A 21152-nucleotide genomic window follows, 5' to 3' on the forward strand; every position below is an offset into this window, starting at 1 on the left:
GCTAATAAGCACGAAACTGCAGTCCTCGGATGGAATGACTGAGCTAGCGGTGCATTTCATAGTCTTATTATTTTGAAGCAGTTATATGAAGTTTTCAGTTACAAAGCAATCATGTCTCAAACTTTGAAAAATGCGCAACTCTTAACGTTTCAAGATTTTACTGATCTCGTTTATTTTCCCAGGAGGTCCGAGTTTCTTTAAACATAATTTCTTTGAGAGAATCCTTGAAATAGGAGGCTGGCAGTTTCCTGCTTCCTGGCAATGCATATATAAAAATTAAAATTTAATTAAACAAGGAGACTTTAATCAGGAAAAATCTTCATTTATTTTTTTTAAGTAAAAAATAAATAAAATAGAAGAAGAAAACTTGTTTTCATTCAAGTAAAAATAGATTTTCCTTACACATTTTCTCAGCAGAATTAAGAAATTTTCACGGATCCAAAAAAAAAAAAAAATTCTGTACATTAAATATAGAATAAAGTAAAAATACCTCTATTTTTTAACTAATACTTTCCATTTGGGTTGGTTGGGGTAAGTGGAACCCCTTTTGAGAACAGTTCGTTTTTTAAACCTGATACAAAAGTGTTGAAGCAAAAAAATAAGAACTTATTGTCTTATTTTATCGTGGACATTATTAATAAACAAAAGTTCATCATTATTTTCTAAAATAATGCTTTAAATTTTCTTAACGATTATCTTTTTTAAAAAATCAGATGGTTTTATTTAAATTTAAATCAATCCTATCTTAAAAAGGGGTAAGGGGGTCTTAGTTGATAAAGTAAGTGAACTTTTAGTATGAAATATTTTTTTTGAATGCATCTTTATGTGTGAGATATCTACTGTCATTTAAATCTGTATGACAGAAAATTATAAAGCAAAAAACAAAGCAAATAGATCTGTAAAATTTATCGAAGTCTATAGATATGTACTTTACTTTTGCACATAAAGGGATGTTGAATAATCGTAATACAGTTAATTAAGATCAATTTCGGTAGAATTTGCCAAAACTATAAGTTAAAAAGGAATTTCAAACACTAAATGGAAAATGGCTTTTCTATTTAAAGTTGGATAAGACAGAACTACTATCACTCATCACTCCTTTCTCAATAATAATTCCAACATCATCTGCACCAGGTCAGTAAAAAATGTCCCTATTTGTATTCGCTGTAGTATTTTTTAAAATTTGTATAATCAACTTCCTACACATAAAACTTTATTTTCTTTAATGTTTCACAATATATAATCATCAGCTTAAGCAGTTTTTGTAGCTGAACTATCAATTCCTACTAAGTCATCATAGTCGTCTTGTATTTCACAAATACAAATATTTCATCAGAATTGCTTTTGATTTTAAAATCCTTGCTGTTACCGGGAGACCCACTGACCTTATAGTGAGGGGGCCCACTTAACCCGTATAGCGAAAATTTACGTGGTAAGTGGGGCCTCTCCACTAAAACACTTATTAATAATAGAGTATTTTGATCAAATGAATGAGTAAATAAAAGAATGAAAAAAAATGAGTAGATAATAATATAATAAGCGAATTTATAGAAAAATAAATGAATTGTTTCATAAGAAAAAAATAAATAATTGAATAAAAATGTGAGGGAATAAGAAAATAAGTGAATGAAGAAATAAATAATTAATTATCAAATAAAGGAATCAATAAGTGAACACGAAAGTAAATTATTAAATGATTAAATAAAAAAGCTTAAGTAGCTACTTCACTTTAACCCATCCACTTGCCTCGTATGCACTTCACCAACTGTACAAAACATTTAAAATGAAAGTAAGGTTAACATTAAATAAATAAATACTGCATTGAATATTAGTAGGCCTCAATTAACGTTCAAAATGTTAATAACAGGAACTTTCTCCTTTTATAATAAAAAAAAACAATTTTTGACTAACAACAAAATGTTACAATGTGAGAATCAATTCCTTTTGTTATCATATGCTAGGAATTTCAGAGATAAATTTTCCAAACTGGAATAAATGGAGTTACTACGTAGTTAAACTATTAGCAAAAACAGAGTAAATACTTCATCATTTCACTTTGCTCCGCTATTTTACTTTGCCCCACATTCCCTAATAAAAAAAAAAGACAAAGAGTTTTCGTTAATGTTTTATTTTTTTTCTGGGGAAATCTGACGATAAATATTCAGACTCTAATTTCGATTGCATGTCTGTTTACATGTTAAAATGCCATTGATCTTTATAAAGCTGAAGCTTGCGTGAACTACTATCAGTTTAAATTTTACAGAACTATTCTAAACTTTTTTGAAATAATATTTCCCAGCACAAGTTCACATCAAAAGAAATTCCATTTACCAACGAATTTTGGAAATATATCTTGATACTGAACTCATTTTAGGAAGAGAAGAAAGTCGTACAATATACATTTTATTTAAAAGCGTTCACTTATTCAAGAATTAAAAAAACAAAAAAGAAACTCCTCAGCCCCACAATCTTCTTGTTCCGTAATCTGGCAAAAATTATTCCAGAAATGCTAACGAAGTGTTATTTAGAAAAAAAACAAATCACGTTATCTTTTGAGTTTAAAATGCAAGAATTGAACTTTATCCTTTAATAAATGCATAATCTAGAACTGATAACTATATTTATTGATTGATAATTATATCTTTTAAATATGCTAAAAAGAAATAAACCCTGATCATAAATAGAAATATAATCTAAAAATAAGGCAATAGATAACTAACGGTCATTTTGTATTTAACTTTAATGAATTTTGTTCTTAATTCATGCAGAACAACGTTGATCAGTAAGAATTTTGGGACTGAATCATGATAGCACACTGTAAAAAATTGTTTAAGGTTACCAGGATTAATGGGTGTAACGTTACATGAATTGTGTAACGGAGTGTGATGTTTCATTTTTTAAGAAACTCAAATTGTTGAAAGAGCCTTGCACTATGGTAGAATGGTTTGGGCAAAGTCAAACCTGCAGGCAGTAGAATTCAAAGCGAATGCCTAAAAATGAGTATCGGCGCAGAGTTAGTAAACTCTTATTAGCGAAACGAAGACTGGCTCTGGTGGCCGAGCGGTAAAGCACTCTTGCTTTGCGACCTGTCTGTGAGACTTGCGGTGTGGGTCTGGTCTCACTCAGGTGTTATTTCCTCTCTTAGTGCTATAAAAATGTCTTGTTTATGCATCAAAGTAAATTTTGAATAGGCGTATATTGGATGTGAAAAAATATGATCTTGATAAATATTGAACAAACGAATGATTAAAATCAAAAGTTGTAAAAAAGACAAAAAACAAGAAGTATCTAGCATTATTATTATTACTATTATTATTTTTATACTGTTATAACGAAATTTCAAGTATTGTAATCTACAAATTTATTTTTATACTTTCAATTTAAAACGTTTAGAAAGAAGTTTTTTACTGAATCATTAATATCGCTGGATGATTTAACCATCGAATAGTTAACTTGAAGTATGAGACAACCTATACACACTTAAATATGAGTTCTTATTTAAGAAAGTCAAATGAAATCTTAATTTTTGCTAATAAGTAACCTTTCAAACAATTTCTCTGGAAGCAAACAGAAAATTATGGTTAACCTTGTGCAGTTAGTGAGACGTTACGCTACGGCTTAACCTTCCACAAGAGATGGATAAGTTTATGCCAATTATATCAGTTAAGTTACTCCAGGGCAGTGGAGGAAGCTATGCTGCCACCGATTTTATGGAGTAAGGTTACACAACATTTGGAACAGTGGGAGGAGCAGGGATTAGCTAACCTTTTTATATCCATTGCCCAATTTTGCATCTATGTTAGTAGAAGAATTTTCTAGCCATTCACCGCTCCCATTGCAATGGTGAGTAATAAAATTGGAAAGTAACTTTACTTTGCAAAAGTCAATTATAATAGATTTAAGCATCTTATATTATTAAAAACTGAGCGTATGTACTTATGTAACTATGTATGTATGTTTAAGTTACTTCTCGCGAACGCCAATGAACTGACCATCGAACCAGAGGTATCAATGGATTCGTAATCTTCTCGTCTTTATGTTTGGCCATTTAGCATAATCCCTCGATAATAATTAGCGAAGATATCAATTAAAAACTATTAATTATGTTACTTAAGATTTCCACATAAAATCCCCATTTTTCCTGAGCTTTCCTCCATTCAAATTATTATTCAGTGCTTCATCTCAACTTTCCGTAGCAATGCTTTTATTAAAATTTGTAGCGTGAAGAAAATCATTATTTAAGAAAGATTTGTTGCCATTTTTTTCTCGAATATGAAAAAATAAAATTTGGCTTTTGTTTTAAAGACATTTCCTGAAATTGGGGGATTTAAAATGTTTACTTTTTGGTTATTTTTCCGCAATCTGCAGCAAAATTTTGCTGTTTCTTTTTTTTTATTTCAAATCTGATAGTTGAACACGTGTCACTTAACATAACTTTTATTTTCGAGGTAGACCGTGCAAAGACGGGCGACGCAGCTAGTAAGTATATAGAAAAAGTTATTAGAATTTTCACATCTTCAATTAAAATAATGTTTTTCGCAATAGACTGGGATGGAAATGGCCTAGAAATTTGCACCCGTCATATTATGAATGGTGATTCTATAGAATGGGTAATATAAAGCATATCCATAAAAAAAGAGGAATGAAATGTGATTGAAGTTGTATTTAATTAATCAAATGATTAGTGTGATTCTTGTGGCCGATGCAGCGCAAGTAAATGTTGCATAGACTAAATTTAACGAACAGACGAAGATCTCTTTCGAAAATACTTAGACGGTTTCGTTATTTAGTAATGATAAGATTGACAGCACAAAAGCCCAGTTTTACCGACAGGAAGGTGATATTTATAAACTGTAGATCATTTTTGAAAATTTTTATATAAGATAGGATTTTTTTATATTTTGTCCTAGATATACGTATCCACTACGATCGAATTTAGGTCCGCACCTTCGTCATATTTAATTTCTAACGCTTGGCAAGTCTTCAGTATTTGAGGTTAAAGGACCTTTCCTCCTGCCATACACCTTCCAACTAATTTTTTCCTGTCCAATTTACATTTATTGAACCGGTTATTAATTGAGGTGGCAGTTTCCACTGTTCGATGCAAATCTTTACTAATAAAAAAGCTTAAAGTTTGTCTGGATCTCTGTCGGAATATCTGACTGCTGAGATTGAAAACAATAATTCTTTGCCCTTTTTGGACGTTTTAATCTCGAAGAACAATAATAAGTTTTCTACTACCGTTTACCGAAAACCATTTGCTGTCTGTTTTCCCCCACACTCTCGGTCATGCCACCCGAAAAAGCAAAAAATGTCTGCTTTTTATACTTTTGTCAACCGAGCCATCTCCATATGTTCTGATCAGACCCTTCTCAATAATGAACTCAATTTTTTGTAAGCCGTGGCTCTGAACAGGGGTTATCCTCTTCAGGTCATCGACATGGCTTTTTACAAACTTTCGGCCTGGAATAAAACCTCCAACATACGTAGTTTTTCTTCTACAGATTTTGTGGTTTTACCGTTTTATCCACACATTTCTTTTCGTATTTCTAGAATTCTCAGTAAATTTGACTTTCGCGTAATTTACAGAACCATAAATAAATTTTCTTTTTCCAAACTGAAGGACCCAATCCAACCACTTAATCAGTGGGGCATATACCGCATTCCTTGTTAATGTAATATCGGTTACGTGGGACAGACAAGGCGTTCACTTAAATTTCGTTTGAAAGAACATGAAAACCGCGTTAAAAAACAGGAACTGAACAAATCTTCAATTGCTAAACATTGTTGGGACATAGGGCACAATTTTCTGTTTTCGGAAGCCAAGATCATTTGCAGACCTACTACAGTAGGTGAATTAGATTTTCTGGAATCCTTTTACATTCATAAAAACTTAAATAATCTTTGCAATGAGTCTTTTGCTGTTCCGCATTTTTCTCCAATCTTATTCAATCTTACATGTTAGAATACGTCATATTTTGCCTCAGCACTCGCTGATAGCTGATTGGTCTATGTTTTTCCGGTTACGCATTTAAACTCTCCCTTGACCTTGATTCATCCATTTGTTCATTTCGCACTGAGGAAGGAGGCTATTGCCTCCGAAACATGTCTGCGTTTTTAAAAACTTTTTATCCTTTTTGTGCTTTTAAACGTTGTTCCATTTTTATCTAATTTACCTTGCACAAAGCTATCGCTTTTTAAATTACCAAATTATCTTACCGTGGAATCGTAACATGGGCGAGCAAATTAATGGCGAGAAATTTATCATCTATTATTTTTAACTAGCGGTACTAGCACGGCTTTGCCCGTAGTAGAAAATTAAAGGTTCATTTGGTTCGCTTGTATATTTACAAATAATGCATGATGAATTTCTCGTCAAATTTGCTATGTTCATTTGCTTGCCATGTTACAGTTCCGGGTAAATGGGGAGGGTTTTACGATGGTGTAGCATCCACGTATGTAAAACGACCACTCTTTACTTGCGTTTGAGCAGATTTGTATCTGCCCAATGGCTATCGAGTGGAACAGTGAGTAGGCAATGGGCACCACCGGAGTCAGGTCCGTACCTGGGTCCACGGTGTCTAGAGTCGTAAGTGGTTTAGTTCTCGTTCCCTTACGGGTAAAGGGGCCCCGGCCGAAAGGTCCGTTCTCTGGAAGCCCGAGATGGCGTAGCAGAGCGGGGTTCCCTGTTTCGTACCCCCTTGCTACAATCTAATTTTGTACCATATTTCATGAAAATCGGAGAAGTGGTGTAGGCGCTATGCGCGTCACAGAGATCCAGACAGATATCCAGACAGAAATCCAGACAAACTTTGAGCTTTATTATTAGTAATAAAGAATATACAGGCAAACCCCAAATGACCTTTTTAATTTTCTACTACGGGCAAAGCCGTGCGGGTACTATACTAGTTTCTTCAATAAAACAAAAAAGAAGTTCGAAATAGTTCAATAAAACGACTATACTTTGGTAACCTAACGAATCTTTTTTTCCAACGAACACTGACTCCATCCCGTCTTTGAGGCTGTCTTTCTTGAAAAAGACTCACGGCTACTAAATTTCGGAAGGTGTTCGTCTAAAAGTATAATCTTTTTTCCTATGTCTTGTTGGATTAGTTAGATTAATCAGTTTTTTCTCCCATAAAACATGTTGGGGGGGGGGGGAAACACATGCAGGGAAAAAGAATCCCCCCTTCCCCTGTTTGAGTAATTAGGGCAAGTTGTGAAACAAAAGCAAAGAAATTATTGAATCTCTAAACAGTGACCGCCACTTATAAAATCATTGGATTACAAAATCAGGCCCTATTAAAGTCAAGTCTAAACGAATAGAATCATTACAGTCTCAAAACATTTGAGGCAGTGAGAAATGAAGGGATGTAAGTGGACATTTTCAAGCTTTGAGTAAAACGCGTTTAAAGATAAGGTCTTAGGTAGGCTTTTATTGAATTTTTTCTAAATCGTGCTGTATAACAGCACCTACCAGGGCTACTAAGTACTATCTCCTGCCCCAAGGCAGAGGAGAGGTTCGCCTACCATTTGTGCTGGTTATCTTCAAATTTTTAATTTTGCTACTTACATCACTTTGCTTCTCACTGCCTCATATTAAAACGATCATCCTTTAGTAAAATCATGCTGGTTATTTTATGAAATCAAGTTTTTAAATAGCATATGTTAAAAGTTGAAAAATGCAGTTATAATATTTTAAGCATCGCAACAGGCAAAATAAATTCCAAAGTTATGTCGCACCATATATTGGAGGAATAGGTCTCGGAAGATGAGGAAATCGCAGTACGAAATTTGACTTTTTTAATAAATGTGAGAAATGCGCTTCGTGTCATATGATGCACTTTAGAGCAAAGAGGGGGTAATGTTGAATGTTGCAAAAACTTTTATAAACTACCACGCGATGTCTAATCTTGACTTTCGAATTCTATTAATCAAACATTAGGGGGTCAATATTTTATGACCGTTGTGTAAATAAAAAAAATTACCTAATGTTTTGTAAAAATATCAATTACATTTTGAAATACTTAAAACAATATAAATGTAGTAATTAATTTTTTTAGAGTATCTTCAATACCTCTTTTTTTTAAGCGCATGTATGCCGGTCTATAAGATCAGCCGCTTTGTAAAATGAAATGTCCTCAGAATGAATGATTTTAATAAGGGGCAGTCACTGTACTGAGAAATAACTCTGAAAGCTATTTAAGATGGTAACATTGGCAAAGAAAAGACAGTTACTTTCTTTTTGTACATTTTGAATTCGGATCCTAGTTTGAAAAATCTGTATTTCCATGCTGAAATTAATTTAGTATATAATAAAAATAATTGTCTGTTTTCCTTTTTGACAAATTAAAGCTTTGCAATGAAGAACTTCAGCCGAGCGATATTACTCCATTTTTATAAAATTTATCATTTTGCTTAAATTTGAGACTATCTTTTTAGCGGGGAAATTCGATGATCTTTTCAGGTTTTTTCACCATACTAACTCGATATCGTAGAAAAGAAACTCTAATGAATCGTAATATTCTAAATAAAATAATTCAATAAATTTTTGAGGATAAAATGCAACAGATTAGTATGACAGTATGTATTTCAGAATTTGAATTTTAATAATGTTAAACGATTTCTGAACATCTGAGCCTGCATGGTTTCTTAAAGGTCAGAAATTGCGAGTGGGGGCGGGCGGGGGGTAGGGAACACAATGAATAAAAAGACAAAACAAAATACAGTTGAGAAATAAAAGTAACATATAGATGTAATACTTTGCAGCAATTGATAGCATTGGGGTAATTGGTACAGACAATTACAGCATATAGAGATTTACTTCCTTTTATGATAACATCGAAAACTAATATTCTAAGAAGAAAAAAAAGCAAGTTCATAGATTAATATTTTAATGATAAACGCGAGCACCATACCATCGCTGCAATAAAAAATCATTTCATCTTACAGTATTGTGCATTCAACGCTAAGTATGTTTTAACTGGTGAATAATTATTTTAATCGTTAGTTAAGAGTGTTTACTTTTAAAATCGAAAGCAAACATTTGTAAATGCATTCTTTTTTATCTTTCGCATTTTTCTCAATCCCTTAAATTGTGCGAAAAGGATCAATATGTGAGTTTAAGAATTCATTACATGGTGAAGACTAATAGCGTTAAAAATAATTTTAGTTTAGAAACATTGTTTCTTAAAAAGCATGTTAATGGCGTGCATGGCCTTTTCTGCGTATTTATTGGCTATATATTTCAAAGTAAACAATGAATTAATATTTATTTACTTATCGATATATCAGTAAAATAACAAAATAAATGCTTTAGCTATATTCTACAAGCTTTGTTTTATTTAACGGAGATAAAAACATCATTTTGCTTGAAAAATTATATTGTAAGCTATTAAAAGCTTAAAACCAAGATAGTGTTTTAAGTCTCCCTAAACACTAGGTTACATATATATATATATATATATATATATATATATATATATATATATATATATATATATATATATATATATATATATATATATATATATTGCAAAAGTTTTCGGACACATTCAATGATCAACTTTTAACATTTTCAGATTTCTAGAGAAATATCTGACGAATTGTTCTGTAAGTTCTGATATTTAAAGGATATATATTCGAGTTCCCCTTTTCCAGTAAACATTCAATCACGCGTGTATTTAAGTGATCACCAAATATTTAAAACAAAAACTAATTCCTTTCGGCATTTGCAACGTAAAAAGAAGCAAAAAATAAATAAATAAATAAATAATATATATATCTATATATATAAAAGTCTCGTGTCACGATGTTTGTTCGGGGTAAACTCCGAAACTACTGAACCGATTTTTATCAAATTTCACACCTATGTGTCATTTGGTCCAACTTAAAAGATAGAATAGTTTTTATAATTTTTTATTGCAAATTAGATATTCATTATATAATAATAGTATAAATTAATTGTTTAGTTCTAAAAATTCGTAATAGATGGCGGTGTAAGTTAATTAATCGATACAACGTTATCATCGTTTGACATCTACACTGTCAAAAAATCAACTGTAAACACGTTACTGATCATTTCCAAAGTATGTTTCGGGATTTTACAGGTTTTTATCCACTTCCTGAGAAAATCAAGTATATTCGTCAAAAATTTCCTGAATTGCTACAAATTTACAAATGCAGACTTCTCATTGTTGTTAAAAATATTTTTCGCCACCAGTATAAAGATTAGCTGGGCGAATTTAATAAGTGTATTGGCTTCATCGCGATCATTAGCCATCCATACTGGCTAAACTCTCAATGCGGGCCGTTGGGTTCCGTTGTTTTGCCAGGATTGGCGGCGAGTTAGATTCATTGTATTTCCTTGCTGTTGTGACTTAGATGTGGAAAAGTGTTAATGCTTTTAGAAGTTTTCTTGGCATAGCAGGTAGGTGCTAAGCAGTTATTGTAGACCCGCTTAAGTTTTCTGTGAAAGGGCTAGAGACACGACTGGCATTAAGCGGGAATATAATTGAAAAATTCAGAAATATTCCAGGATAATTTCTAGAAGATTACTAAATTTAAGCGGAAAGGATTTCGTTTAATTATTTTTTTTTTATTTTATTTACTTATTTATTTATTTATTTATTTATTTATTATTTATTATTTATTTATTTTTTTATTTATTTTTTTTTTTGCTATATGCTTTTTACATTATTAAGTATCATGTATGTTAAATCATCCTCAAAAAGTTTTACTCTTGAGTTGATTAAAATTCACAAATTATACTATGTTACGGATATCGATGGTTATCCATTGTATCGCCGTAGAAACGATGATAATAGAGGCCTACATTTGTCAATGTAAATGTCACATTCTACAAATCAAGTTAAAATTGATAAGCGGAGGGTAGTTCCATATTCACCACTGCTTTTGAAAATGTATGAGGCTCATATTAATGTCGAAATTTGCAATTATCTGAAATAAAATACGTTTTTCAAATACGTTATCAAAGTTCCTTATTAGGTCGCATTTGAAGTGTGAAAAATAGGCTAAAATCACGAAATAATAAGACAATATATATAAGCAGCAACGAGAAACTACCGGGCATAATTTAGTTTCCCTATCCACGAAAGAGACCCATCTGTCCAGCATCTTGCAGTACATCGCGAAAACGGTCAACGAGTTTATTTTTCCAAATAAATTTTCTACACCGAGCACTTAAGCCACCAAAAACGACACTGATCTTTTTACATAGTGTCAAAAATCTTATGTGGTCAGCCGATTCGCAAAAATAAAGTTATATACCAATGGTTCCATGATATTTTAAATGCATTGTAAAAAAATACGAAATATCACTGATTATTTCCGCGAAACATGTCGGTAGTCATAGGTTGTCAACAATTTCCTGCGAAAATCGAGTATCTGTGTCAAAACGTTTACTGAATTGCTACAAGTGTCATGAATGCAGACTTTTCACTTTTGTGAAAAATAGTTTAATTTCCAGTTTAAAGATTTGCTGAGCGTATTTATTAAGTGTATCGACTTCGGTATGTGTACGTTTCGTCTGAATGGGATAAGCTCTCAGTGCCAGTGAATGAGCTCGGGTTTTTGTATCTTTGCAGGTGGGTTAAGTCCATGGTATTTGCTCAAAATTCTGTCTTAGCTTTTGCCATGGTTCAGAAATGCTTTTGAATCTTTCTTGCGAAAGTAGGCAGGTGCTAAGGTGTTACATTAAACTTACATAAATTTTCTCTGAAGGTCCAGAGACACGACTGGCTATAACCGGAGGGATTACTGAATTCTTAAAAAAGATTCCAAGATAAGTTCAGGAAGGTTAATGAATTTTAATCATGAATTAAATTCACTAACGTTGTCGGGACCCGTCCAGAATGACTTAACTCCCAATAGGAGCAAGTGACTTTCTGTATTTCGTAACTTCCCAAGAGTAAGAAGCAAGTAGAATTCTTTGTGCTTGCTTGCAAGCCCGTCTTAGCTGTGGCTATGGTCGCGATAAAGCTTTTGGTTCTTTCTTGATCAGTCAAGAAATGTGCCAAGGTATTTCTTTTAAACTTACTTAGGTTCTCTGTGAAGGTTTCAGTGAAAAAGTTGCCTCTAATAGGAGAGGTTTCTGAATTCTTCAGAGAGACTTCAATATAGTTTTAGGAAGGTTTCTGACTTTTAGTGGAAAACGTTGCTAATTTTTGCAAGACATGTTATTGGCAGAGATTGGGCGTATTACCTGCCCTCAATTTTTCCTTATGATTCTTAATTGTTTTTACAGTGTTGAGTAAAATCAGGAATTCTGGAAGCCACAAAGACAAAGAACACAACATTCATCAATACCAGGTATAATTAGGGCCAAGACATTGAGACCAAAACCGTATCCAAAACAAAACTGTGCATCTGGAAAAGAAGTAAATATATATATATTTTTTTGCATCTATTTTCGGTAAACATTCCCAGATAGTCAGGAATAATTGTGGACCGTTAATTTTCGAGTGTCTATTACATATCACGATGCATGTCGTGAATTATAATTATTGGTGGCACACAATCATTGGGAGTAGACATTTTCTAAAGCAGCTTTGACATAACGACAAACAGTATTCGTCAACTGTTTCAAGTAATTTTGACGACATAATATTCAACACAATCATCATTTCTGTGGGGAAACTATATAAATTTTATGTATAAAGACGTACTCCGTAGAGTTAAACGAACACAACGATGTCCAAATCTAGATTTTACACCAGAAATGTATAATGAAGTTTAGTGCTGATTGAAGACTTGCGCATTTCAATTTCAAATTTGTTATTAAGTCATTATGGTGTGCTATCACCTGATCGATTAGCGACTGACTTAGTTAACACTTATTTGCAACGAGAAAAGTGCAATGACGCTGTCTTAACTACAATCATTGCCAAAAATGAGCCAACTGACAGCTGAATGAAAAAGTTTTCATAATCAGATTATGCTGTCCGTTGATACTGAACAAGGCAATACAGTTGTTGATGAAAGCAAAGTGGTATGCATTCCATTGGAATTTTTTTAATTCACTGGATATACCAAGAATGCCAATATATGAATTCTGGTTAAAAATTGGTTCACCAATTATTCTTTTTCACAATTTAAACCCACCTTGAGTATGCAACGGTGCACGTTTATTCATCAAAAGTTAACAATTTTGACGGGAAAGTTTTCAAGAGAATTTTTGTGTTGCCACGTACTTCCATTAATAGCGTCATAATTTTGAAGCATATTTAGAAGGCTTCAGCTTTCAAAGCGTTTAGCTTTCACCCTATAAATATCTTAAGACAAAACAATGTCTATTTGCGGTTTGTACTTGAAATATACATATTTATCTCCTGGGAAAACTATCTATCGCCTACTCACGAGTGGGAAAGTTATCATACCTATTCGTGTTAGCAAAAGACAGGTTAAGCAAGAATATTGTGCACAACTTAGTGCTTAGATTGTTTTCAGTTTTCAAGTAATAGAAAAAACAATTCGAACTAAATGTTATCTACCTCATTTTTAAAATTAAATTTTTGTATGTTTTTAATTTACTTATTGTATTTTGTAAAGAAGCCATTGATTGCAAACTATAGATAAAGCTGAAATGAATAAAATGTAGAACACGTTCTAAAACTGTATGTTGGTTTATGCTAAATTTCTACGTTCCGACATTTTACAATCAGTTTCGATATTCAGTATTAATTTCAAGTAATTGTGTATGTTTGGTCGAAGTTGTAGTTACAAAATTTACTAAGTGTAAGTTTAATAAGTAATTTAATAAGTACTTCCTTCAGCCTAACACGCCCATTATCAACCTCATATGTTTTAAGATCGGCTAAACAATTTTGAACTTTATTAAAAATATTAATTTGATTGTATCAAAATAACGAGTAAAAGATTCTTTTAATCCAACTACTGCGCCACAGCAACGCGTGGCTGGGTCAGCTGGTACATATATATATATATAAATTTTACAAAGGTACGTACAAATATTTTAATATACTTTTGAAAAAGGCTCAGTTATGTTGAAAGAAAACATTATTTCTTTCACGAATGCTAATTAGGGTTGAGTGGAGGAATTGAAAATTGGGGAAATTGTGTGTGTGTGTGTGTGTGTGTGTGTGTGTGTGTGTGTGTGTGAACGACGTCTATAATTTTAATATATGCAGCAATATTTTGAAAAAAAAAATGACTAACAGGAAAATTTTTCTTCCTTCTTAATATGCTATTAAATCTTGGAAACAATCATCCAACTCTTGGTACATAAATTTCATTACTAAAAAAAAACATAGTTTCTTTTCTAGTACCTCGGATTGACAACGCATCAGATAAATTTAAATTTGTTTTGTGTGTGTTTTAATTTTATAGTAATAAATGTATAAACCTACTTCTTTTGAAGTGGCCGACTTGCTCAGATATTTATATATTTCTCCAGTTATTGTTTTTTTTTTAGCATTTTATTATAAATACACAATTACCCCTTCATTTTGAAAATCTGGGGTGAATGTGAATTTAAAAAAGGGGTAATTGTGAATGGTGTTCACAATTAGAAGTATGTCTGCAAAATAAATAATGTTGATGAAGAGGATGGCGAAATCATTGCACATTGAACAGGGACTCGTTGGGTCAATAACACAAAAACTGAGTTTGTATGCCAAGAACTCGATGCATTTTCAGTCCCTATTTCTGACACGATGTTCTACCATTTCCTGCGGAAGTGTATTGGAGTTGAAGAATAACTTATATTTTTCATTGATTATAGGATGTAAATGAACAATAGAGCTATGTTCTTAAGTCTTATTAACAAATGAAATATTTCATTTGGGTTATTAATAAACAAAGTGGTATTTTTTTTAAACTTTTTATATCTTTAAGAAAAAACTTGTTATTTTTATATTTATACAAAGAAACAAAGTCTGAACTTACAATTTAAGTTTGCATTTTCTTTAAATCTATATAATATATCATTTTTAGTTTGAATTAGACATCTATTACAATTTTTCCTACTATTTGCCACTTGCTATATTTAATAAATTTGAGAAATTTGTGACCAGTATTATACAAGAGGAGTTGTGAGCACTAAAAAGGAAGGCATCATTTTCAAAGTAGGGTAACTGAACATCTTGAACAGAGCTTCATTCGCATCTACCACAATTCTATTATAATAGATTCTAAATAGCATTTCTGGTGCCATTCACAATTACCCCAGAAACCATGCGATTTACAAATCTGTTCCGGGTTATTGTGAAAGCCTCAAAAATTTTTTATTCTTGCAAAGAATTCGTTAAAAATTTGTGTTTTACGTCCTGATTAATGTAAAAGTTTGATTATAAATTCTGAAATGTGATATTTTCAAACACTTTTTATTAAATTGATTTTTCTTGAAATCATAAAAAACCATTCACAATTACCCCGGTCAACTCTAATTTTCTAGTTTTCTAGGGCGGAAACTGGAAGTCAAAATTCTGTGATAATGGCTACCCGTTGATACAGGTGCCACATAAACGAATGAATGGCAGCTCTCAATGGCTATCGCTGATACAGGTGCCAAATGAACAAATGAATGACAGCTCTCAATGGCTAACTGTTGATACATCACTTTCCGAGGGCCCCTTGTTTCTGTCACCGAAGTAACTTGCCCATGTATAGGGTAACTGTTGATACAGGTGCCAAATGAACGAATGAATGGTAGCTCTCAATGGCTATCCGTTGACACAGGTGCCACATGAGCGAATGAATGACAGTTCTCAATGGCTATCCGTTGATACAAATGCCACATAAACGAAAGAATGACAGCTCTCAATGGCTATCCTTTGATACAGGTGCCACATAAACGAATGAATGACAGCTCTCAATGGTTAACTGTTGATACAGGTACCACATAAACGAAAGAATGACAGCTCTCAATGGCTATCCCTTGATACAGGTGCCACATGAACGAATGAATGACAGCTCTCGGGAAATGTGTTAGGTCAGCAATTAGGGAGAAATTAATCTCGCAGTGTACTATCGTTAAACAAACAAACAATCTCTCTTTAGTTTCAGCTCATTTCTTCATTTTTGAAGTAAAACTTTTTATGTGAGGGCTTTGAAATTGTTATTCACTGCATTTTTGTTTGACAAAAGTGACGTAGTTTTTTTAATTGTTGCTTAAAACAATGAAATATAATAGTAATTATAAAATTAGTTTTGTTAATAAATTTAACTAATTAACTTCAAGGCGAAACTTAAGCAAGTATATATTTGTGAATTTTGAGCATTTAATTATTTCAAATAGTGCAAGTTTTTGAAGATTTTTTTAATTTAACTTAAGTTATCAGTTTAAAAGCGTAATCCACATTGCTTAAGTTCAGCTTTGAATTTAATTTGATAACTTATTAACAAAATGAACTTTGTTATTACTATTATCTTTCAATGTTTTTGGCAACTAAAAAACGGATTTTGATTATTGTTTGATTTCCTCGTTGGTTTATAATCCATTCTATTCATTAAAATATACAATTTTCTTGTGAGTATGCCTAGGTCAGTCGCACAAAGAACAAAGTTGAAAGATGTGAATGAACGGTCAAAACCTTTTTTTTTTTTTTGTACGAATAACATTTCCTAAAATGTTCAAACGAAGTCTGGTCTCACTGGTTATCTTATCATCTTCAACTGCAGATTTGAGTTCAAAAGAAATAACGTAAAACTGGTTTAAAATATTTACTAGTTTATCATTACGAGTTTATAAATTTGCTTGAAAACAACCAATGGAGCAGTAAAAACTGCGAATACTTTTCACATTTGCTTAGTTTATTACCAAATAGAGGCTACCAATTTTTATCTCGTTAGTTATCTAAGCATTCTTAACGATTTATTTACTTAACATATGCATAATCATACAGCGAATAATCATTTCTAGGCCAAGGTCTACTTAATAAAAACATTTCTTCAAAATGGTTATCCTCTTGGCATACGGAACTACTTTCAGTTATAATGGGTAGTTTAATAATCTATACTAATATTATAAAGAGAGAGGACGAATTTTTGTGTGTTTATATGTTCGAGGTAATTTCCGGAACTATTGCAACTATTTGAAAAATTCTTCCACTGTATGAAAGGTGCCTTCTTACTAAGTAACATAGGCTATAATTCGAAAAAAAATCCGATAAATAGTTCTTTTTTTATTCCAACTTAGGCCCAAATTTCACGTAAATTGTCTATTATTGGCTATTAAAGGGGTGAAAAATTACTTGCTTATCTTAATGCCTTATATCATTGAAAAGGGTAGAATTTTCCGCGTTCTAAGCAATTTGTTTCAATGCTCTAACTTTATTACGACAAGAGCAATTTGCGTTTTTATCTCGAACTTTTTTAGGCTTAGCTGAAATTTCGGCAATACTTTCTTCATTAAATCTATCAATAAATAGTGAAGGAATTGTTCCCCAGTTTTCTTTTTCACACCGTTGGAAAAAGCGACATTTTTTACTCCAGAAATATCTCGACTTATGGTCGGAAAAATAACCTTCTATCTCCAAAGGAAAAAAAGTTACAAGCCGTTAAAAATAAAGTCCGAATAAAGCTAATCTCCATTAAAATTACTGATGTTTTGTTTCGCATTGCATGGTTACGTCTTTTAGTTTCGCTTCATTTTAATTTCTTAAAGGTCCACAAACTTGGCGTCACGAAATTATAAGCAATGGAGAAATATTTTCGCCAATTCTGCATATTTTACGATCTACGTTATGATAATTCCCCCAGACAATGTAGAAATTGAGGGAAGAGTTTGAAAAGTAGGAGTCTTTGTTAACAATTTTTCCAATTATTGCCAAATTTGTGGACGCCAAAGACCAAGGGCTAATATGCTTCGGCCATGGCCTTGCTGATAGTGACAAAAGCAAACAATTATAGCCCATAATTGACGATAGCGCCAAACCTACAGTTATCGAAATATCTTCGAAATTACTAATGAAAAGAAACCAGTGCATCGTAAAAGTAGGGGGATGGAAGTTGTATTTGTACGCGTCTTTACATTTAATTCTAAAGAAGAACATTACTATGATTTAGCTTTCAAAACTTAATGATATCCAAACAAAATATCAATGTGAAAAGTAACCAAGTTCGATCGAAATGAGGTTCTGGGTAGACGGTGTCACCGACAAGATTCTGACCTCAACGGATAACAAGTTCCATAGCAGTTCCTCATGGACATTGGACTGCCCCGTGTTCTTCAACTCATTTTGAAAACAATTTTTTACTTTCTTTGATCTCGGATTAATGGAAAGTTACTGTATAATTGGAGCAGTCAAATGTTTTGGAAATTGTTTATTGACTACCAAAACTTGCTGCAAGTTTAAAATCCGGAATCAAAGAAAATAAAAAAATTGTTTTCTGAATGAATTGAAAAACATGAGACAGTCCAACTTCTATGAGGAACAGCTATGAAACTTGGTACCCGTTCAGATCTGAACTATTTTATCGGTGACACCGTCTACCCAGGGCCTCATTTTGATCGAACTTGGCTCCTTTTTACATTTATGTTTTGTTGGGATTTTATTTCACAGCGATCCACAGCGTTCGGTAATGTCCACAGTCATGCTGTTTTAATTATAATAGAGAAAATAATGCCTTTTAGTTCAGAGCAATTCCATGTGTAACAGAAAGGTAGTTTTGTTTTGTTTTTTTAAAGGTTTAAGCGATTACAGTGAAATTATTTTCATTTCAGCTGACTTTTTTTTTCTTTGCACTTCATTGTTAAAATATGAAAAACAAGACGGAGAAAAAAAATATATATTCCTTTTTCCTCAATGTTTGTGCTATTTTCTGCTAAGTGATGAAATGACACTTTTCTGAACCAAGTTTTTGGACATCTTAGAACAAAACGATATTTTCGTGAAATTGTGTAACAATTCAATGTTTTAACTGACGAATACTTTCGTGATAGAGAAGTAACAATAAGAAACTGTTAATTTAAATAATTTTTCATGCACTAGGTTGACAAATTCAAGTTTATGTGTTTTGACGGAATGACTGCGGTGGAGTGGCTTTTAAAGTCGATTCATTACTATAAAAATGACCATTTTTAATTAAGTTGAAAATTGTTGCCTTTAACTTATATGACACTACTGTTGTTGTTTACGTGTCATGGAAGGATTGAGGGCCATTGCCTCGAGATTTTGGACTTTTTTTTATTTATTCACACATAAGACATTATGAGAAAGATTTTCAGCGTAAAGAAAGGAAATACACCACTCAGAGCATCCGAGGTTATCGAACCCACGTTTACCGGCATTTAAAGCGAAATTTCTACCACAAAGCCACGAAGACCCCCAGCGTATAATGAATGAGTCATAATGAGAGATACAGTTTACATTTTTCTTTGCCACAAAGAAAAGACAGCCGCTTCCTTGCAAAAGGGCTGGGTTCCGGTAAAGTGGTTGCTTGGTGCGTTAGGCGCTGAGCAGTTCAGTCTAGGATTATTGCTTTAAAGCAACCGTAAATGTAGTTCATTGTTTTGGCGATTTGTTTTGGAAGAAAAGAAACTTTTGATTTGTTTTTGTCCGAGTGAAATGTACGGCATTTTCTTCTTTTTTTCTGACAATGATTTTTAAATGATCCATTACATGTTTTTTTTTTTGAGCAATCACGATTGCTTATTGCTTTCATTTGACTGTTTTGATGTGCTATCATTTTATTTTCCCGCCAGCACCCTCTGCAGCATCACCGTCGACCGACTACTCACGATGCTGCTCCTATAGCGAAAACTCTCCAGGTTGCGTTCATATTCTACACACACGCGCATACATACAGACACACACACACCACCACATACACACACATACACCTACACATACAAACAGAAACACATACACACACATACACACAACTACCCACATATTCATGCATGCATACAGACACAAACACATATGCCTACACACACATACACATACCCCGCCCCCACGCATACAAACACTCATACACACAACTACCCACACACTCATGCCTGCACACAGACACAAACACACATGCCTACACACACATACACATACCCTCTACACACAAACACACATACCCCTACACACAAACACCCCCCCCCACACACAAGCACACACGCCTACATACACACACACTCGTGATTGCGAAAAACATAATTTGAATTCAAGATGTCAAAATTCAAATTAATTTTTTTTTTCGTTAGACGGATGGATTATGAGAGCGTGATTGCTGGCGAGTTTGGCGATAAACAATAGAGTTGCGGAACTATTTTTACACTTGAAAGATATTATTTGATGTCTTTTTTTGTTTATTTGGTGAAATATTTTAAATTGAAGTAAAAACCTCTTCACTCGCTAAATAGAGTTTTAAAGCAACTGTAAATCTAATTTAATGATTTGACGAAGAGTTTTAAATTCCAAAGAAACTTTAATAGGGTTTCTTTCTCTTTGAAAAGGTGTGTACGCATTTTATGCGAAGAAAAATGATCATTAGATCACTTTACATCAGAGGGGGAGGGGACGTCAATTTTTTTTTATTCAACAGACTTTCATTAAATTTTTAGCACGGGCATCGCTGTGCGGGTACTGCTAGTAAGAGATAAGGAAATAAAAAATCAACAATTTTTACACACACATTTTCATTTGGTCAATATGCCCCTAACATATTTGAGCTTAAGCCTTTTGAGAAAATTTCCTCAAATCCTTTTTTCCTTTTACTTTTATGCGCAATCTATTTTTTACTCTAGGCTCAAACAATACCTTTACAATGATATGCTAGTAAAATTCCATTTATTAGTTACTTTGTATCAAATAAAGGTTTTACATTGAACAGAAATGGAATAAGAGACTATGTCTTAATAACATGCTGTTTTTAATGACTCTCGATTCATTTTGGGTACCTGCCTGTAACAAAAAATATTTTTCGTTGAAGCTAAATTTAACTCATCTTTGAGCTGTATCATTAACCATTTGTACCGACTTTGCATTTTCTCTTTGTTTAAAATAGCTTCCTTCATTTTGTGAAGAAAAGACTCAAGTTGGAAAAAAACGTTGATATCTGATATAACTCAAATTGCGTTGTTGACGTTCAATTAATTCCCTTAAGAGAAAAAAAAAAACTTATAAAGTGCTCCAAATCATCACTTTTCTTCGATATTTTTAATTAGACTCATCTTTCTT

This window comes from Uloborus diversus, chromosome 1 (genome assembly GCF_026930045.1).
Source record: "Uloborus diversus isolate 005 chromosome 1, Udiv.v.3.1, whole genome shotgun sequence".
In the NCBI taxonomy this organism is placed as follows: domain Eukaryota; kingdom Metazoa; phylum Arthropoda; class Arachnida; order Araneae; family Uloboridae; genus Uloborus; species Uloborus diversus.